The following is a 9,260-nucleotide window of genomic DNA, read 5'->3' on the forward strand; positions in this document are numbered from 1 at the left end:
TGTTAAGGAGGTGACAACTATTTGCTGTTTCTATTTTTATGTTTTCCAAATTAAAAAGCCCTAATACATACGGCTGACCTAACATACAAAATGTTGTAAATAGCTAATAGACAGATGCAATACATACTTAATCTATTCACTTTCTTAATTTCAAAAGTCTCAAAAGAAAGTATTCTATTTATACACATATATAGTAATGGTAAGGATAATATATACAAAATCAGCAATTCAAAGTCACAGTGTAAAAGCAAAAAACTTAACAAAAATCTTAAGATCAAAGGAGAGCTAGGTCATCTCTTTGGCTTGTCCAACAGAAACTATGCTTAAACACCACAGACTAAGACTTCATTCATAGGCTAAAAATGTTAAATAGTTAAAGTTGACATGTTTTTTCAAGCTTAATTTTTCCATCAGTATGCGCTTTTAAAGGGTGAGAAAACTGTAAAGAGAACTAGGGAACGAAAGAAAACTAGTGGTGGCCACCTCCCCGACAGAAGTGAGACATTCATTTTCAGCATGAAGTAGATGAAGAGCCAGCTGACAACAAACCTGACCACATTATTTGTTCTCTATGTTCCCACAATTATCAAATAAAGGAGCCCAAAATGCTGCTGCTGAAAATGGTGTACAATTTAGGGCAGCTTTGGCCCAGGAAGAATATTCAACTGATTTAGCTTAAAGCTTCTCAGAGGAGACTTTTAGGTCTGACTTGTATACAAATAATGAAATGAGATATTCTTTACATAATACTCCCTCGCCAGAGGATTTATCTAATAGAGAATTTTACACTAATCAAAAATGGGCCAAGGATCAGTAAAATCATTGACATCCAATTTCTTTATTCTTTTTATATACATGTCCTTACTGATATTTAAGGCTATAAACTTAGGAGACGTAACATATAATGTATGAAGAATATGTTTAAGACTGCTTTCATTTTAACCATTTTTAAAAAAAAAATTCCTAGAAAGCGAAAAGAAATATTCGTCAGAATGTACTTAATTTATTATTAAATTATTCAAGTTTACAAGAGCTGGTCATTAAACACAAAAGAGCAGTCGCATATGTAAATCTATTTTCCAAGGAAAATGGCACAGGATTTCATCGTACTAACGTTCGTCATCATTTCGAATAGTCTTTTACAATAAATTATGTTTCAGAGTTTACTAGAAACAGAAACAAATTACATTTCATGTAACATTCCGACTGTTTCTTAGTGCCATCCTAAAACAAAAATTCAAATCTATAGCAAAATGTCGCTTACACTCAACTAATCCTCCTTTTCTGCATTTTCCTAATAAGTTTTTGAAATAATTAGGAGCCTCCAAATATCGGTAAAAATTAACTTAGACGAAACTTTAACACGTTAATTGCATATTCACCACCGATTCTTCTTTTTGAAATAAATAAATAATGGAGCACTTGCATTCACGAGTGACGTTTCCCTAAAATTCTATGGTCAAGTTATTTCTATTTTTGGAAGGAATTTTTTTTTTTTTTTTTTAAATTGTCAATTCATTTCTAAATATTATTGAGTATAATATAACGATGTTATTCAATTCCATAATGGCCTCAATTAAAAATTAAAAAATATTATTGAAAGACAAAAGTAATTTCACATATTTAATATATTTTTCATTAATATTTCTATGATTTACTATTTGGCAAGTGGGTTAGAGAGTATAAATATATAATTAGGACTTTATATTTAAAAAGAGAAATAAGGTTGTTTTAGTTGGGGTTGGTACAATAGGTATTTGCTATATTTTGATTTTTAGGTTTTTGTTGATAGTGGCTTGTAACTATTTTTTGATAGTGGCTTCTTTTTACTGTATTCTGTAGTTACCTTTTTACAGTTTTATTTTTATTTTTATTTAGCTATTTTTTTTCTAGTTTGGGTATGTTTGGTAGCTATCATGTTTGGCAACCTTATTTAGGTTGCCTATGTAATTGTTAATTTAGTGTAATGGGTTTAACCCCTTCCATCTTTACTTAATCATAACATTAAAAAAAATATAACATAATCAAATCTTTACATCTTTAACGCTAGAGTAAAAACTTATATAAGATAGAAACTATGCAAGAATATCTACAAGAATATTCTTAAGGAAAACAATGAAAATATCGATATCTAGAAGCTTAATTAATAGCTTGAATAAGATACATAAATGATGTGATGAAATTATTAATTTAATAATGATCAAATAATAATGGATACAAAATCAATAATACAAAGTAGTTGCTTGAATATATATGGAATGCATAATAATTAGAAGTGACGCAAGAGGTAATCTATGAATCACAATTGGTGTAATCACGTGTCCACTAGTGATGGATCATCCTTCATCCTACAACTCTAAAATGTGCAACATATGTAGCAATGGGCACATGATAATCTTATAAGAGCACAAACGGTGGACCTCGTGCATAAATAGGTGTGAGATAAATGTTGTCAATATTAGCAATCATACTAAACTTGGAAAAAACATACATAACTTCAAAGCTATGCTAGATAGATACAATTTGGAACTTTTAAGATATCATGTTTGGTGTTGTGCTTGGAGTTACAAAAGTGCAAAAATAACATAAAAGTACAAGTATAGAAAAGGATCACATTTCAATTGATTTATGAAAGAGTGTCTCAATGTCATTCATTATATAATGTAATATATATATATATATATATATATATATATATATATATATATATAAAAGAAGGTATAAGTACTTTTTACTATGATATGTTCTTAAGTAACAAAAGCAGAAATCACATATAGATTCCACACAACCCAAGGATAGCTATAAAAATTATATATGCAATGGAAATACATAAACATAGAAGTGAAGAAAGGGAGAGTAAAGGGGGATCCATCCTTCTTTGGTGTGAATGGTGAATAATCCAAGTTGAGTTGGTGAGTTAAAATCTTGACTCCATCATCACAATCTAATACTTTCAAACTGATAAGAAATGGTGTCATTTATGTGAAAATCTAATCAACGAATGGTCTCATTCTAGTCTTTCTAATTGATGACTACATTCACAAATTCTAGATTGCATATATAAATTCTATGTAAGAGGATAGTGAGTGTCAACCATAATCTCCTTTTAAGAAATATGTCAAACAACAATTACTATAAGGAAAAGGTGAATAATCATATCAACATGATCAAATTTTAGAGATATGTTGAACAATTTGAGGATGAACAACCACAATTCAAGCTACAAATTTTTAGTTTTGATCTAGTAGGGAGAAGACTGAGAAACCCCTTATTCAAAATTCCCTTTCTTAGACCACTGAAAAGCTTTAAAATGAGAATGACCCACATTCCACTAACCTTTTTTCAAAACCCTATCTTGCATACTGTGGGATTTTTAAAATACCACAAAGAAACCTTTTTGAATTATTCTACAAAAATTTCTATCAGTCCCTAATTTTCTTCCCCAAATATTTTCTATCCAATCATTAAAAACTTCATAGGAAGGAAGTGAATTCTTATCAACATATACAAAAAAGATAGCAATATATCTTAATCAAGGTTTTTCTTTCCAAATGGCTTTTACCATATCTTTGTTAGGAGAAAGAGAGAGAGTTCTAGGTTCATAGGGAGGAAACTTACCAACTCCACTATCTATGTCTAGACTTCCTTTATTGGCTAGCCCTCCACCCAATGTAACTCCATTGGTTGTGGGTCTTCCAAAATCATTTTTCCTGTAGAATGATTAATTAAAGGAAGCTAAGGGAGGACACTTAGGCTGAGACTATTCAACTACAACAAATTTGTATGAGGGTTTACTGCCTACCTTTCTAATTTTCTCAGACATATTAACACTACATCTACCAACTTTATCAATATCCATATTATTGAGAACATCATTTTTTGTGATGCCACCTTTTGTACAAGTGAACTAGGTTGGGAGCTGACTATGCCCAACTCTAGAGACATAATATCAAAGACAAACTCATCATACAAAGTCAAAAAAAAAAAGAATACCTAGAACTAGACTCACAACCAAGTGATAAGAAAAGCAAGGCCATTCTTGCTCACTCTCTTTAATTACCATTTGTACTAAAATAATGACCCCAAAGAGGTGCTTGGCCCACTAATCACCATTTACTAAATATCTTTGGTGGGAATCTCCTATCTATGGAAGCTATCCTATTTGGAATGAAAGTAATAATTAAATTTTCATAGAAAAGAGAAAAGATATTAATTCTTTATTTTGTGCCCTTACTCACAACACTAAGGAAGATATGATGTTTATTCTCCCCTCTAGTCATTTTTCACCTATAGTATATTTGGATTCGGATATTGTAAGAAGTTGGAATCTTGTATGGTGTCTTAAAACATTCATAAATCCTACTAATAGGAAAAGAAAAAAGCCCCAACACGATAGAGGTTGGATTGATTATACTTTCATGACTCATCAAATGGTAAGTTGGGTGAGACTAGATATGGTGGTTGCCTAAGGGACTCCATAAGGATGGCAATGGTTACTTATTCAATCATTTTGGGAACTTAAACAACTTTTATGGTCGAGATGTTAGCCCCTTACCATGGTGTCACATTCATGATTGGGAAAGGATTCAAAATAGTGGTTTTTTAAGGTGACACACTAACTGTGATCTTCATTTTAAATAATAATGATGGCATGTGATGAAAAGGGGAAAAAATCAATAATTAGACTAGGCACTTACGTGCTTTATATTGGATGAAGTGACTTGCCATAATACCTATAGGGAAGGAAATTATTCATCTAACACATTGTTTTCCCAAATAAATGATAGTTTGAGTAGAATAAAATCTGGGAAGTCATGTAATCCTTCCATAGGGAGGCTCATATGGAAATCATGCAAGATTGCACCAATTTAAAAAAATGTGAAAATACAATTAAAGGGAATTAAGATAGGTATTTCATATCTTTTTTCTTTGTTTCTAATCATTCATATTTTCTCTATTATGGTTTTTTATTTTTTCAATTTATAGTGCTCTTTTTTCACAACTAGTAACCATTAACAATTTAAGGTTCCTAGTTTTTTTAGGTTCTCAACTTTTAGAAGGGTTATTGTAGTGATTTTTCATTTTGAGGCTAAGATGGGTGGGGTTTTTTATGAAATTGAATCAGACACTTGTGAAGAGTATAGAAAATGACTCTAAGGTTTGAGAATCATGGAATTGGGGCATATGGCTTATTTTGTTGAAGACAAGTAAGGTTATAACCAAAGCTTTCATATAAATTTATGGTTTCATGGGAAGAGGGTAAGGTATCTGTTGGTGGTGTTTTATTTGTAGTGACTTTAGAGTCCATTTCAAGGTGAATTATTTGAGAATGTAAGGTAGAAGAATACCTCATAACACCAAAATTTCTTTCAAAGATTCCTTTAGGTTGTTAGAGGTGGAAGTTCTTCCTATTTCTAGAAAAATACTATATCATTTACTCAAGTCTATGTTATACATTTCTTCATTTCTTGAAAGTATTACAATCTCTTTATCCTTGTTTTATTGGACTTTACTCTATAGTCTTGTATTTGATATTTCAATACACATTAGGTTCTCTATCATATCTATAACAATTCATTTGGTAGCTTCTAAAAACATATGGTTTGGGCATCTTCTTCTTCTTATTCTTCTTCTTCAATTTTCACCGAACAAGTGGTAGGGTGGAACATTTTGATAGGGTCCATTTGTTTTCATGAATTTCAGAAATTATATTCTTTAGTTAATAAAATTTATCTCTTAGTCCAATAGCTCTACTTGATAATAATAATCATAATACCCCTTTTAATAGAACTATCTCAAAATAAATATATTCCACAATTTATGCATGACCAAATTTGAAAGATTTCCAATTCAATAATATTTATAATTATTCCGTATTATAATTAAATTACATCACTAAATTGTATCTTGTATCATAATTTACCACAAGAATACAATTCAAATTCAAGAATAAAAAGAAAAATAAAACATTTAAAGATAAATAAAAATAATATTTTACTCTTCCACTAGTTTTCTTGAAACCTCCTAATATTTTATTCAAAATAATTATTGAATTTTTTAAAAAAAATTAGTGATTTGTTTTTTCCCCTAAACTTTCGGTCATGCATGCAAATGCTAGCAGATAGCAAAATTATTATGAAGAAGGAAATCAGTTCCTTGTTAATATATATATGATATTAAAAGAACCCTCGCTATATGGAAAGCTTATAAAAAGTATATTAGGTGACCAAGGATTGCCGATTGGTTGAATGGATGGGACATTTCCATTGCACTAAAGAAGATATTTGCAATAGATCAATAGTCTTGATAGAGGATGGCAATATTATAAATTTTGAGAGAGCATATACGTACAAAAATAGATTCCTACTCCCTGTAAACTATGGAATTTAATTCATTCTAAAAATCTATTTGAAATAATGATGAGTGGTAGAATATGATGGAATCCTATTGCGTTGTGACCAGTGGAATCCTACAGCTGTTTAGAACTGTCACATTTGGGTATTTTTAAAACTAAATCTATTTTAGCCAGCCATTATTTTTTTCGTTTGGGGAAATATAACAGATAAAAAATTAACCTACTTCAAGACATATCCTTTGCATTTAACGTATCCTGAAGTTTAGAGCATTAACAACTATGATTTTAATCGCCAGTGAGGACATGATTAGCCATCTGAAAACCATCATTATCAAAAGCTAGTGCTTACATTTCAATGATATTACTGTTTACGTTACAGTGATATTAATGAACTCTCACAATCTACTTTTCTTTCGCCATTTTGTTTTTGTTCAATTTTTGTCTTGAAATGGTCTTTCCAATGATTCTTTAATAGTGATGAAAAGTGACGTATTATATAAAAAAAGTTTATATCCAATTGAAAAAAATCAAACCATTGGATAAAAAATCTAGAACCAGAACTAGTAATGTCAATGTGGACAAGTTTACTTTCCTCTAATGGTCCTTTTGCTTTGAGCCGCAGATTATTATAATTGATGGTTCGTATGACATATAATGAAGGAAGCCATACGAGTCTATGACCGACATAAATTATATGAACCAGATGGTTGTAGAGCAACTATAGGCTAAATCTCAATGGGTTTTGATTTGAAGGCATATGAAGGTTTTTCATACCCAGTCACCGCCTCAAAGAATACTTTTGGTCTTCAATTAAAAAGAACTATCCCTCTTTCATTTTGCTTAGTTTTAAATGTAAAAGTTGAAGGTGGTTTGAAGACACAACGGTAGGCTTAGTCTATGTGTTGGAAACCAATTAATGAAATAAGGATTTTAGAAGTAAAATATTATATTTTTATTTCAAACCACTTAGAATTCTCATTCATGAAATGTGAGTTAAGGTATTTTTTGATGAGAAACATAAGTCTCAACTTTGCAATCCTTTCTTGGAAAATTCCAAAATCTGTTTGTGGAAGTTTTCCACTTGTTTATGCATTGGAAAATGGTTAGCGAGTTGTTAAAATGAGTCTTGTCCATAGTAGAATATAGGTAGGTCATTTTTAGAGCCTTCATGACTTATTTTGTGACTTTTATGGGGGTCTAGACTAAGAGACAAAATTGTGGAGGGGATTACTATTTTAACCTGGTTGTTTTTCCATATTGGAAATGTAAATGTCAAAAATGGGTAACATGTGGCATGGTAGCTTTGCCCATGGTTTTGTAAAACCATAAGTCATTTCCAGGTTCTAAAATCACTATAAAAGGAGGGCTTGGGAAGGTGATTGTGTAATTGAGTTTAGTTTGCAAGACTAGTGCTAGAAGGAGTCTCTCCAAGTTTGAGTTGTGGTGATGCGCTCCTATAAGAACTTGCATTGCAAGTGTATTGTAATCATCTTGGTTTGATAATACATTGTGCAAGTTTTGGAGGGTGGGGTTTTTCTCCTGGAAGGGTTTCCCCACAGTAATCACTGTGTTTTGTGTTCTTTGTTATTTTGATTATGTTATTATGCATTTCTTGAGATCTTTGCAATAGTTACTTTGATTTGCATAATCGTCCTCTCAAAGATTAGCATAGGAAGTGATTCCACGCACCTTTGCTTCCTTACATTTTTTATTTTGTTAAAAAAATTGTTTGGGTAAATTTATTGTGTTCTCTAATGTTATTGAATATGACTAATTTATGGTGCATAACAAAGAGTAGGGACTTACAAGCAATAAAAAGATTAGTAATTTCGACTAAATTTTGAATTAATCCTAGGTTTTTAGTGGGCCTATAAATCCTTACTTAGTTTTCCATGAGTTTCGAGCCTCATAGTATATACACACACACACACACACACACACACACACACACACACAGAGAGAGAGAGAGAGAGAGAGAGAGAGAGAGAGAGAGAGAGAGAACTTTCAATCATCTAATTGATCATCTAAGAATCATGAAATTCAAGAAAATATATCATTCAAGTGAGTTCAATCATGACGTATGGAAGATATAAAGTAATGAATTTATCATGGTATGTTAGAAAGACTTAATTCTCATCCAATGTCAATAGTACATCAAGATAATTTTCATGCTTCATGTAAGGAGTCATCTAATCTTTATGAAATAAAAAAATACTGTGAAGACTCTCCAAATGATAACACACTTCTTCCTTTATACTAGTTGAAGCCAATTTCAAGGTTCATTTTTTTGCATGGTTTTAATGTAGGAAGGCTTCGTTATAGTAGAATTTTCAATAATTTTTGGACGGGAAAAATATTTTTAGAATTTGGTAGAATAAAATTTAACAGTTTCCTTTAGATCCTTAGTTTCTTAAAAAAAAAATGGTCTGGTAAAATTGTTGGGTTTTCTTATGTCATATTGAATATGACAAACTTATGATGCATAACACATTGTAGGAATTTACAAGTTGTAAAAAGATTACTAACATAGGTTAAAATTTGGATTAAAGTTTAATAGTTTAGTTTTCACTGGGTCTATAAATCCTTAGTTAATTTTCCATGAATTTTGAGCCTCACTGTCAAAAGCACAAATATACCTCCCTCATTTTAAGATTGAGATAGAGAAAAAAAATTCCATCATCAATTGATCAACTGAGAATCATGAAATTCAAGAAAATATAATAATGGAGAGAATTCAGCCCTAAGGCAGTAGTATATCAAGATAATTTTCATGCTTCTTAATGAGCCATTCAATCTTTGTGAAATTAAAAAAAAATTGTGAAGACTCTCAAAATGGTAAAACACTTATTCCTCTAAAGAATATGAATTCATTTTCAAGTTTCATTCTTATACATGGATTTTATAG

Source organism: Cupressus sempervirens, chromosome 1 (assembly GCF_028749045.1).
Source record: "Cupressus sempervirens isolate cs-2001-9-10 chromosome 1, ASM2874904v1, whole genome shotgun sequence".
NCBI lineage: Eukaryota > Viridiplantae > Streptophyta > Pinopsida > Cupressales > Cupressaceae > Cupressus > Cupressus sempervirens.